General features: G+C 37.2%; 1 long non-coding RNA gene across 4 annotated transcripts in view; it reads left to right on the top strand.

Annotated features, from left to right (window-relative positions):
• LOC128248670 (uncharacterized) overlaps positions 1-12,500 on the top strand; it is a 30,287-nt gene that overhangs the window by 7,265 nt on the left and 10,522 nt on the right. Inside the window, exons 1-2 of one of the 4 annotated variants that reach the window (XR_008264831.2) lie at positions 5,389-5,650; positions 7,284-7,401. This is a non-coding gene — a long non-coding RNA (uncharacterized LOC128248670). Of the gene's footprint in view, positions 1-5,388; positions 5,651-7,283; positions 7,402-12,500 lie in introns of those variants that run through there. The other 3 variants (XR_016243253.1, XR_008264830.2, XR_016243254.1) reach the window with 3 other exon arrangements.

A 12,500-nucleotide genomic window follows, 5' to 3' on the forward strand; every position in this document is an offset into this window, starting at 1 on the left:
TGTGTGTGTGTGTGTGTGTGTGTGTGTGTGTGTGTGAGTGTTCGTGCATGTGTTTGTTCATGTGTGTGTGTGTGTGTGTGTGTACGGGCCGAGAGAAACTTTGTTATTCCCAATCGATTGCTTTACAATTTGTCCTCCGAAACAATGATAATCGATAGTTAAGGTGTAAATCAAATGACTGCAGCGTTAATGCAGCTATTGACCTCTATTTATCACGATAATATCAAGATGAAGAACAAGCAAGTAGTTGTCAAAACTTGAACCTCCGCTTCCTTCGCTTATGATATATTTTGACATGTTCGAAACCATTTGATGCATAATTTTATTCTTTAGATTGCGTCGTCGTTATTTCTGCCTGCGTTAATTATATTTCCATAGTTTTCGAAACGGGTTTATGAAATATTTTTCCCATTGAATTTCATGCTATTATTATCTTTGTTGACATTCTGTTCATATAAAAGTTTGGTAATGGAAAATTATTTTGTGCTCATCATTCACACACAAAACAGAGTCACATTCGATCAGTCTGTAAATATTCATTTAGAGAGATTTATTGGTAAATTATTAACAAATCAGACTGAAATAACAATGAATTGTTGAGAATATCAGAATGCTGTTGTAATGGTATCTGCACAATAGATGTATTTCAATGTTGTATTAATGATATATTCATCATTTTGGTCAAGAATCTTATTCACTGCTTGATAGGTTACGAGGTCCCCGTTTTAATAGAGCATTGAATAACATACTTAAGTTTCATTACCAATCTAGAATATATTGTTTGCAGATTGAACACATACCGTTTTCCAAGAACTACAGAAATAATTATTATTTACTCGTGTGTGAGAACGTTCAAACGGTATGAATTGTTAAGAGCGCGGGACAGGACCCATATGCAACAAGTTCAACATCTTCATACCGATTTTATTGCACTTTAGGAATAATAATTTCCTAATACATCATGAAACCCTTTTGCAAAACCAAATGAAGGACTTATCTTGAAGATAGAAACACGCGGTACAAATGATGTAAGAAGAAATATATTGGACCAGATAACTCATTAAGTTTTTAATATATTTACTTTGCCTATCTCTGTTTAACTGGCTCCATTTAACATACTAGACTTCGAAATTAAATACAAATATGAGAAAAAGGAACGAGAAATATTCGTTAAGGATATTCGAGAGAATATTATTGCGATTGCCACACCAATAATGATTTTAGTATTCAAACAAAATCATTCATTCTAGGAAGGCCTCTTCTCAAACGCTCGATGTAGCAGACTCGTTAGCAAACACATTAACTATTTATTACGTCATTAAAATAAGATTTACAGCCAGACGGTGTATCGCCTGAAAGTCGAGTGTATGTATTTGTGTCTTTATGTGTGCCAATGTAAACATAAATACATACGCACGAACGCACTCACACACACATATATATACATGTGTGTGTATATATATGTAACGTATATGCATATATATGTATATATATATATATATATATATATATATATATATATATATATATATATATATATATATATATAAACATACATGTGTGCTTGTGTGTGTGTTTTTATATGTAGATAGATAGATAGATAGATAGATAGATAGATAGATAGATAGATAGATAGATAGATAGATAGATAGATGGATGGATATGTACATATATACGTGCGTCGGTATGGATTTATGTATATAGGAATGTCTCTAGTGGGTGATGCAAATTTTATATCCAAAATTGTCGATCGTTTTAGTGTAAAGAATACTTCATTGAAAAAGTTTCTGTTTGAAATTTACAAAATTTTGAATTTGTTTACAAACCCCCCATGTTTTGCTTTCTGTCTGGCACAAATGTATATAAACGGATATAGCTCGAGCAAATAACTTTGGTGTCTTGCTGATGACGGAAGCACAAGTCTCTTTTGTTACTCGCATTTATCGTATGGAAACATATTTATGTCCATCTTTAAAATTATATGTATATTATTTTAATATATATATATGCTTCGATTATTTTTATACTTTATTTAATGACTCACATTTGTGTACGTATATATATATATATATATATATATATATATATATATATATATATATATATATATAATTAAGAGAAAAGCACCACAGTTCATATATATATATATAAAGACAAGGCATCAATAATGGTTATTGCATATTTTTGATTGTAGTCAATTTGACTTAAAGCTGTTTTCCAGGAGTCATTATAGGTTTGTCATAGATAGGTTTGCTCGATCGGCCCATTGATCGGTTGAGAGAAATCGAACGATCTAGAATATATATTTATATATATATATATATATATATATATATATATATATATATATATATGGGAGAATTTACGAAAAAAACAACAAAAGACGAGGACAGGTGGTGTAAACAACAAAAGGATGTATTAGTTTAACGCTCGGGAATAGAGAAAGTCTTTAACGTTTCGAGATACGCTCTTCAACAGAAAGAATAAGGAGAAAAACAAGGAAAAAAACATGGAGAATTAAAATTTTAATGTTGTGGTCAGCGATCTATCATGGCAAAGTTCACACAGGAGAGCTAAGAAAAAGGGGAGATAACAAAAAGGGAAAGAAACGGTGCTTCCATTCATTTTCTCACGCGGCCTCACACTCAACACTGAGACCTACATCAAGTGCCTGTAGGAAGTAGTGTTGTCCTGCGTGAAGGGGATGGCTGCTGGAAGACCCTATGTCTGGCAACAGAACCCTGTACCATGCCACACAAGCACGAGAACCTACGCATGTGTTTTTCAGAATAATATTCAACACTGAATATATTCTAATTAAATATATTTATATGGAAAAATGATGTTTTTCCCCCCTTACGAGGTTTTTTCACGCTAACTACTTGATAAATTCTTATAAAGTTTTTATCCTATTATTGAATTATATATAATTAGAATATATTCAGTGCTGAATATTATTCTGTAAAAGCACATGTGCCGAAGTGTAACTCAAGAAGCCCGCCTCTTTCATGGATATATAGGGATAAACAATCGTCTATGTACTATGTTGAATACATGGAGTGCTCGTCGGGGTATGTTGATTTTTGTTTATTTTTATGTGTCTTCACCATACGCGTACTGATGAATAAAAGATGCAGATTACTGCGTTTATTATGAAACCATTGGCTTACCGTTAAGTTAAGTTTTTAAGAGGTTAGCTTTGAGAGTTCCATTCCCTCACGATTGGTAAAAATGTGCTTATTATAGTAGTTTGACTTCTGGAGTCCCTCTTAGCGTGAGGCGTTATTGTATAGTAATGCCCTTAAATAAATAAATAAATAAATATATATATATGCATATGTATGCATGTATGTATGTATGTATGTATATTGAAAACATGCTATCTCCAATGTTAACACAACTACTGTGAACCTTGTTCAGAATTCCCAGAATTGGTGAGGCTGGAATTATAGTAAAAGATACTTGTTCAAGGTGCCATGCGCTGAGACTGAATCCAAAACCATGCTTTTGCAAAGTGGACTTCTTCACCACACGCCCATACCTGCGCATAAGCACTTTATAATTAAGAGTTTCTCCTTTAGATTTGCCCTTTAGCTTGAACTGCCGAGTTCAAGAATCTTTTAGAAATCTCCATATGTGATAGAAGCTCTCAGAGAAATCTATTGGATCCCTTCTATTCTCAGTCAGTCAAGCGACTTAAATAAGCATGAAAAAGAGACCCATGTATTTTTATTTTATTTCATTCCCAGTCAACTGATAACATTCACATGTGACATTTCATTGTAAATATCTACCTTAGCATATACTTATATATAACATTGTTCCTCCTGTACTCCCTCTCCCTCTCACAGTTTCCCTTCTCTTTCCCGTTTCTCCCCCTCTCCCACTCTCTCTCTCTCTCTCTCTCTCTCTCTCTCGCTCTCGCTCTCGCTCTCTCTCTCTCTTCTCTATTTCTTCTGTCGAACTCATTGTTCTTTTGTTGCTCCATTAAAAAGAATAGGATGAATCTGAGATACTTTCCTTTATATTTCACCGACCCATTCTTTCTCGTTATTATATTAGCTACACAGAATTCTTCCGTGCAACTTTATTCTCGTATTTACATGTGTCTTACTTCTTTTTAAGTGCGTCAATCAATTGCATAAGTATATTGCATTTCTCTGTAATGCACAGTAAACAATAATCATTGACAGTAAGATAATGGAAGAGGTCAGTTTCAAGAGTGGATATTCTTATTGTTCTTCATTCAGTTTCCAGATATATTGGAAGAGATATTTTGCTGTGTTCTCTTAAAGATTGTTTAACTTTCCGTAAATCTACCATCTGTTGATTCTATGTAATATTTTTCGGTTAAATCTTTCTATAAGACTTTCACTTTACATACTACTTCAGTAGTTCGGCATTTTTCATTTAGTGGCTGGAATGGTACATTGTCAGTTTGTATTTGCTTATCATGTGTACTGTTCTTTCTCCTTATTTTATGCATTATGCCTCAAATATTCTCAGTGCAGTTGAAGTTGACTGTAATATCGTTCTCATTAAAAAGATTTTGATATTTGTGACTATGTGGTAAATGCTGCCTGATTGCAGTCAAGAAATTAGATACTATGTTGGGGAGTTACGTTTTGTCTAAAAGCAGGTTAAGCCATAAGGGATTCCTTTATGTATGTTTGTAAATATTGCAAAAGCTTGTATCTATAGCTACTTGTGACTTAATTATTCGGATTATCCTTCCAGATAATACAGTTCTATATTTAGGAGATGAGGAATTATGTACATTATTTACATTATTTACATTTGACGGATATTTGTCCTTATCTTGTTTGTTGTTAACACAACGTTTTGGCTGATATACCCTCCAGCCTTCATCAGGTGTCTTGAGGAAATTTCGAACCTGGGCTCTCATTCCTAAGGTATTTTTTTATGTTATTATTATTATTATTATTATTATTATTATTAGTATTATTATTATTATTCAGGTCACTGTTTGGAATCGAACTCGGAATCTTAGGGTTAGTAGCCCGCGCTATTAACCACTACGCCATACGGGCATATGGTGTAGTACCCCAAAACACCTGATGAAGGCTTGAGGGTATATCAGCCGAAACGTTGTGCTAACAACAGACAAGATGAGGACAAATATCCGTCAAATGTAAATAATGTAAATAATGTAAATAATATCCTCTCAAACATTAGAAACATGATACCGCAGAAGTTTTTTTTTTATCTATTGATTATTCTCTTTATAACTGGACGCGCAAGTTATTGTAAACTCAGTTTATGATGCAGGGAGAATTTCTGTTTGTGGCATTTCATTTTATTTTGTCGTCGTATACACACCCTCCAACTGATAGCAACAGCCAAGGAGAGCTGGTTGGGCTCCAACATTCTGACATCTTGATACAATTCACATTAACCGAGTGTCCGCTTTGGACACGATAACCAATTAAAGTTTAAGTGACATTTTCATTTATAGCTAAAATACAAATTTTCAGCGACCTTGTCTGAGTTAGTTTTTCAAAACTAAACATTATTAACCTCTGTTTTCAGAAGATTCTTAGTTCGGATCAATATGTATATCATGTATATATCCAACAGCAAGACACCGAATGATGATTGGAAATCAAGCCGATCGATACGTAGTACAGAGGTAAGTATGATTTGGGGTGTATCGCTGGATTTTGATAATAAAGGCGCAGACATTCTTGCGTGGTTCGGAAATTTCCTTCGCAAACATAGTTTCAGGTTCAATCTCACTTATGGCACCTTAAGCAAATGTCTCCTATTGTAGCTTCAAGTTGACTAATGCCTTTAGTGGATAGGAACTCTGAAAGCACCTTTCCACACTTCCTTTCTGCTGCTTTCAACCTTCAATTAATCTTCCCAACTAATTTTCAAAAAAACACAGTTCTCTAGCCACGTTTCATTTCTCAGCCGCTGCCTCTACCACTGCCTCCTGCCCAAAGGTCTCCGCCTCCATTCTGCTTCAACCATCCTACCCATACTCCTTACTACTTCCTACCACCTTATGCACGCCACCATTCGTTCCAATCTCTCCAAAATATACACCATCGACCGCCTTCTCTCTTTCGCTTATTCCATTTTCTCTTCTCCGTCACCTTCCTATGCACAGCTACCATGATTGACTGCTGAGTTAAAAGCAAACAGGAACTATAAGAACCTTATACATCACCAATTTTAGAGTCTCTCATTATATCTTTCTCTTTTCAGCCTTATTTATTTATCTATCTGTCTATCTATCGTTTGCCTCTCTCTCTCTCTCTCTCTCTCTTTCTCTCAGTATTTATCAATTATCCTCTTTGTTTCACTGTCCACTACTCCGACAGGTTACAGAGGACGTATACATACATGGCTTCTGAAACCGCATGTACAGCCTCAGGAGAAAGAAAGAATGAAATGACATGGCCATCACAGTAATGCCAAAACAAGAATAAAATAGTTGTTAAAGTTCAAACACCGCAAACAGACGCAACCAACTCAGACACAAATACATACACACAAATTACACACACACACACACACACACACACACACACACACACACACACACACACACACACACATATACACACATACACACACACACATACACACAGATAACTCACAAACCATATACATGCACTTACACATCCTTATGTTGATAGAAAGAAGCAAATGCAAATAAAAATATTTTTCTACTTTTGTCTTTTTCTTCTTTCTCTCTCTCTCTTTCTCTTTCTCTATCTATCAATCAATCTATATATCTATATATCTATCTCTCTATCTAAATCCCTCTCTATCCCCTTTATCTCTTTCTATCTATGTATCTTATTTTTAATGCCTTGTCTTCAGTATTTCATTCAACCATTCCAATCTTTTTATCTCTTCTTTTTTACCCTTTACTCTCTCTCTCTCTCTCTCTCTCTCTCTCTCTCTCTCTCTCTCTCTCTCTCTCTCTCTCTCTCTCTCTCTCTCTCTCTTCCTTTCCCCCTCTATCACTCCATAATTTCGCTGTCCGTCTTTATCTCCCATCACACAGAATTTCTGTTTTACTTGTCTAGCGATGTGCTTATATTTCTCTTCAATACATATAAAAATATATTTTTGCAGATTTATATCGTCATAAAATTTAGCTTACAAGCAACTTTACAACCTCACCTCATCCATTGTTTTGTCGTTAAAGCTCTTACTTATTACATTTGTTGGGTTGCTTTCATTGTTTTATTTTAGTTTTGTTTTGGTTTGTTTTTATGTTGCTATTTGTTTATTTGTTTACTTGACAGACCTTTGGCACAAAAGAATTCAGTTTGAAACGTTCAAGGAGAACCCAAATGTTCAGCAAACCAAAGAATAGCAAGGTCACGTCAGAATCAGATCTACAAACAACTTCTACTGTTGTAGGTTGTAATCTCGAAAAGTTGATATTCTTCCTTCTTTTAATTTTCTTTTTTATTCATTTTTATTTTTTGTTTTTTTTTGTTTTTTTTATGTGCTACCTCCCTCTTGTTCGCTCGTCCACTTGTTTTTCTATTCTACTATCTCAACCCTCTGCTCCTCTGAGCTAACAACTTCTATTCTGTCCTTCACAACTACACTCATCTCACCTCCTCTTCCTGCCACCCGTATAGTGTCCCCTCTCCCCACCACCATCCGTGCACCTACAAGTTCCTTCCCTAGTCCTTTCCATCCATAACGTCGGCTCCCAGGAATTTCCTCCTTGCTCGGGTTTTTGTTTTTCTTTCTATCAACCAGGATACCACACGCAACGGTGTCAGAGGCGTGTAAAGGCCATAAGCACAGATCTTCGTTCAACTCCAAAACTGTCCGTCTTTATCTCCCATCACACAGAATTTCTGTTTCACTTGTCTAGCGATGTGCTTATATAACTCTTCAATACACATAAAGGAAGGAAAGAAAGAACAAAACCAAAGTGGTTCAGCAGAGCTAAAAAGAAAACCATTGAACTTCACGACTTCTGGGTCACAAGTTCAAATTCTTTGTAGAGCTATGGCAATAGTTTTGGGTTCAATCCCACTGCATGACACCTTGGGCAAGTGTCTTCTGCTATAGCCTCCGGCCGACCGACAGGTGGCGAATGAACTCTGTAGATGGAAACTGTATGGAAACTCGTCGTATATGTGCATGCATGTATGTGTGTGCGCATATGTGTGTGTGTGAATGTGTGCGTGTACATGTGTGTGTATGTGTGTATGTGCATGTGTATGTGAACGTGTGTGTGTTTGCAGGTGTGCGAGTGCATGTGTGCGCATGTGTGTGTAAGTTCATATGTGTGTGCATGCGTGCGTGTGCATGTGTGCCTGTGTCTGTGTGTGTGCATGTGTGTGTGTGTCGTAGTGCTTCTATTTGTTCCCCACATAGCTTGACAACCGGCATTGGTTTGTTTGCGACACTATGATGTGGCAGTTGGGCAAAGAGATTGATAACATAAGTCCCAGACTTAAGTACCGAGCTTGGTTTGCTTTACTCAAGCCCTCCAAAGCAGTGCCCCAGCAAGGCCGCAGTCTAATGACTGAAGCAATTGAAAGATGAGAGAGACTTTGTTACATTTATGTCTAACACAATTCTACGTGGTTTCAAATTTAGTCACAAGGCTATTTGCGGGGATTGTGGCTCGACCAGTTACTTGACTTGGTCTTGTTTTGTGTTTTTTTATCGACTCCGAAAGAATGGCAAGCTAAGTTGACCTCGGTGGGATGTAGACTGAGAACGTAAAGATCCGGAATGATTACCACCAGGTATTCTTATTCACTGCTAACCATTCTGTCATTTCACCAATTTGCCGCCAAACTATTGGCATATTTAGGAACCTGTATATTTCAGTGCTTATAGATCATTGTACTCTTTTGCATTAAGATGCTGTGAGATCTGTGTGCTGTGATTGCTTGGTAATATATTTTTAAATCCCAAGAGATACCAAACTACATGCTTTCTATTTCGGTTTATGAAATCACATGTTCTCTATTGCACTGATGCTATAAGAGCTATATTGCAATATTCCAGTTAGTGAGCTGGCGGAATCGTTTGAGGCCGAGCAAACTGCTTAGAGGAATTTCACTTGTCTTTACGTTCAAATTCCACCAAGGTCGTCTCCGTATTTCGTACTTTCAGGGTCGATAAAATAAGTACCAATCGGATACTAAGATAGTTGTAATCGACTTGACCGCTCCCTCTAAATTGCTAGCCTTGTGCCAAAATTTAAAACCAATATTCCACGCTACATGAGTCCTGTTAGAATTGATATTCCGCGATACATGAGCCCCATTTCATTGGGTTCTGTTAGATGAGCTTTATTACAATATACAACGCCGCATGTCCCCCTTTACAACATACAACGCTACATGTTCACCATTAGAAAATGAGCTACATGACTTCTATTCGTAGATGCAGTAAGTAGAAGTTTGTACATTTGTGTTGTATCCTCGATGCTACACTCTTCATACCTAAGTAGGCGCAGGCGTGACTGAGTCATTAGTAGTTTGTTATCACGACGACATGGTCTTGAGTTCAGTCCCAGTGCGTGGCACTTTGGGCCCCTGTCTTCTACTATGGCTTCGGGTCGAAGCCATAGTAGTGAGTGGATTTGGATTGTGAGTGGATTTGATTGACGGAAACTAAAAGATGCGTTTGTTTGTCCCCACCCACCACTTAGCAACAGTGTTGATGTGTTTACGTCTCCGTAACTTAGTGGTTCGGCAAAATAGTCTCATATATTAAGTACCATGTTCTATAAAAAAAAATGAGTGCCGGTGTCGATTCATTCGATTAGGAATCCATTCTTCAAGGCAGTGCACCAGCATGGCCACCAGTTGAATGACTGAAACAAGTGAAAGTTAAAAGATAAAAGACAATGATAATACTTGATCGAGTTCTAACCAGTTCTAACCAGTTCCAACCAGTTCCAACCAGTTCCAACCAGATTTGCACAGGCAAATAGAGTATCATAACATGGCAGCTGCTCTTAAAATTTATTTCCAAATTAAGGGGATTGGGGTCTTTACAGTTCAGAGATGGTATTTATTTATTTTAACTCCGAAGAGTGAAAGAATGAAAAGCAAACTCGAAGCCAATTTCGGTGGAATGCGAACTCAGAACGTAAAGGCACACAACTGATTACCAGCAAAGCATATTGACTAAAAGAACTTTGGTGCAAGGTCAGTAAGTTCGGAAGAGCGGGCAATTCGATTACATTGGCCTCAGTACTCAACTGGTACTTATTTTATCGACCCGAAAGGATGAACGGCAAAGTCGACCACGGCAGAGATTAAATTCAGAATATAAAGGCAGGCAAAATGCCGGCAAGCATTTTTCTTGGCGCGGCAACGATTCAGCCGGATCGCTGCTTTACCTGCAAACCGTATCATTTAGTCGTGCAAGAAGCTAAGCTGGCAGAACCGTTACCGCGTCGGACAAATTGTTTAGCGACATTTCTTCCGACTGTACATTCTGAGCTCAAATTCTACCGAGGTCAGCTTTGCTTTTCATTCTTTCGGGGTCGATAAAATAAGTAACAGCTGAGAACTGGGGGGAGGGAAGCGATATAATCAAATCCCCCCCTTCCCCGAAATTTCTGGCTTTGTACCAAAATTTGAAGCCAATATTTAGCTGTATATACCTTAAACTTGACCAGAGTTTCGTTTTGCTTTCAATACCAAATCCTCTTAGTCTACTGGTTCTGGTCAGAGAAGAAGTTCAATATTAATGCTTTACTCTAAAGATCAATAGGTCGGAGCATCTATTTTAATAATGGATTCTTCAGATCATGAGATGGCAAACAATTGATTACTTAGCCTGATAACGGAATGATCATTTAAAGATTTTAGAGATTAGATTATTCACTTTCATTTATGTTGTTATTGATGTTCATCTTTTTAAAAACGTTTATGCTAGTGAGATAGCGAAGCACAACTTTCAGACTCTAAAGATAACATAGTATAAGAATATTTATTCTGGCTAATGTTGTTGTTGCTGTTGTTTAAACATAGTTCAACCACGAACATCACGTGCTTGTTATCATGCGTAATTCCTTTAGTAGTAAATTATCCAATGAGAGGAGATTCAGTTACTACTTTTAGCAGGTCGAGTCACCACATAGAGGTTCCTTCATTATTTCATATCGAAATATAGCTCATGTAGCGGCGAATAATGCTACAGAAAGCATGCAACTTTTGTTGTAGCAGATTACATGTAGCGTGGTACATTGTAACGGGAACATGTAATGGCATGATATATTGTAATGATGAGCTTGTGAAAAGAAGCATGTAGCGTGGCATATCGTCAAAGGAAACGTAGTATGGTATGTTAGATAAATAAGCTCATGTGCAATGGCTACAATCAAAAGGAACTTATGTGTTGTATATTTATTCTAACGGAGCTTGTGTTGCGTGGAATATTGCGTGTGATATGTCATTGTATATTGTATCAGAGTCGATGTGGTTTCTTATACTGTGGTAAAAAACATGTAGCATGATATTGTAAGAGGGAACATTTGGCGTGCTGTGTTGTAAAAGTATTCGGGTCATTGGAGCGTGGCAGAGTGCAATGGAGTACGTGTGTAGTCAGGGTGTGAACATTTGTTTGTTAGTTCTCGCACGTTGTGTAACGATGTAAGCTCTCTCGTTGGTGAGTGGGTGCTTACATACGTGTGTGTGTGTGTGTGTGTGTGTGTGTGTGTGTGTGTGTGTACGTGTGTGTGTTTGTGTGTCACGTGATGCGTCACTCAAAGCATTTCTTGTCAGCTTACATCGAAATATTTTATTTATTTAACATTTGAATATGTCACAAATTTATTAATTTGTCGTTCCGATCGCATATTTCATGATTAAAATTAATGGATATCTCGAAAATAACTGCATATTTGATCGTGTGTATGCGGACGTGCACGAGTGTGTGCGTGCCCATCTGTTTGTGTGTTTATGTATGTGTGTGTGTGAGTGTGTGAGTGTGTGAGTGTGTTTGTGATTCTTTTCGTTACGTTTGTGCATGTGTATGTGCGTATATGTTCGTGCGTAGGCATACACCCTTATGTTTGCATATGCTCTTATGCACACATGCGTGTGCACTGACATGCGTATATTTGTGTATGTGTGAGTATTTGTCTGTGTATGCGTGTGTGTATGTTTGTGTGTGTGCGTGCGTGCGTCCGTGCGTGTGTGTGTGTGAAAGGACAGATGAAGAGATAAGAGATGTAGATTCAGAATTAATTTTGAAACAAACCAACTAAATTCGTACTTCGAACTCCCAATCCCCGGCCATAACGATTCACCTCCTTTACGCCGCCAAGCCACCGGTCTCAAGCAGTCAATAAGCAGACTCCATAACAAATAAATAGTGACCCTGCTTTATCCGATGAGCGTAGTAGCAGCACAAATAATGACGCCGGTGGTTGTAGTGGTGGTAGGTGGCTAGTAGTAGGTTGGCAGCAATGGTGGTGAAGATAACAGTCTCCATTGGTATTAGTGGCGGTAGAGGTAAGTGTCGTG

This window comes from Octopus bimaculoides, chromosome 9, assembly GCF_046866305.1.
Source record: "Octopus bimaculoides isolate indiv1 chromosome 9, ASM4686630v1, whole genome shotgun sequence".
Classification (NCBI taxonomy): domain Eukaryota; kingdom Metazoa; phylum Mollusca; class Cephalopoda; order Octopoda; family Octopodidae; genus Octopus; species Octopus bimaculoides.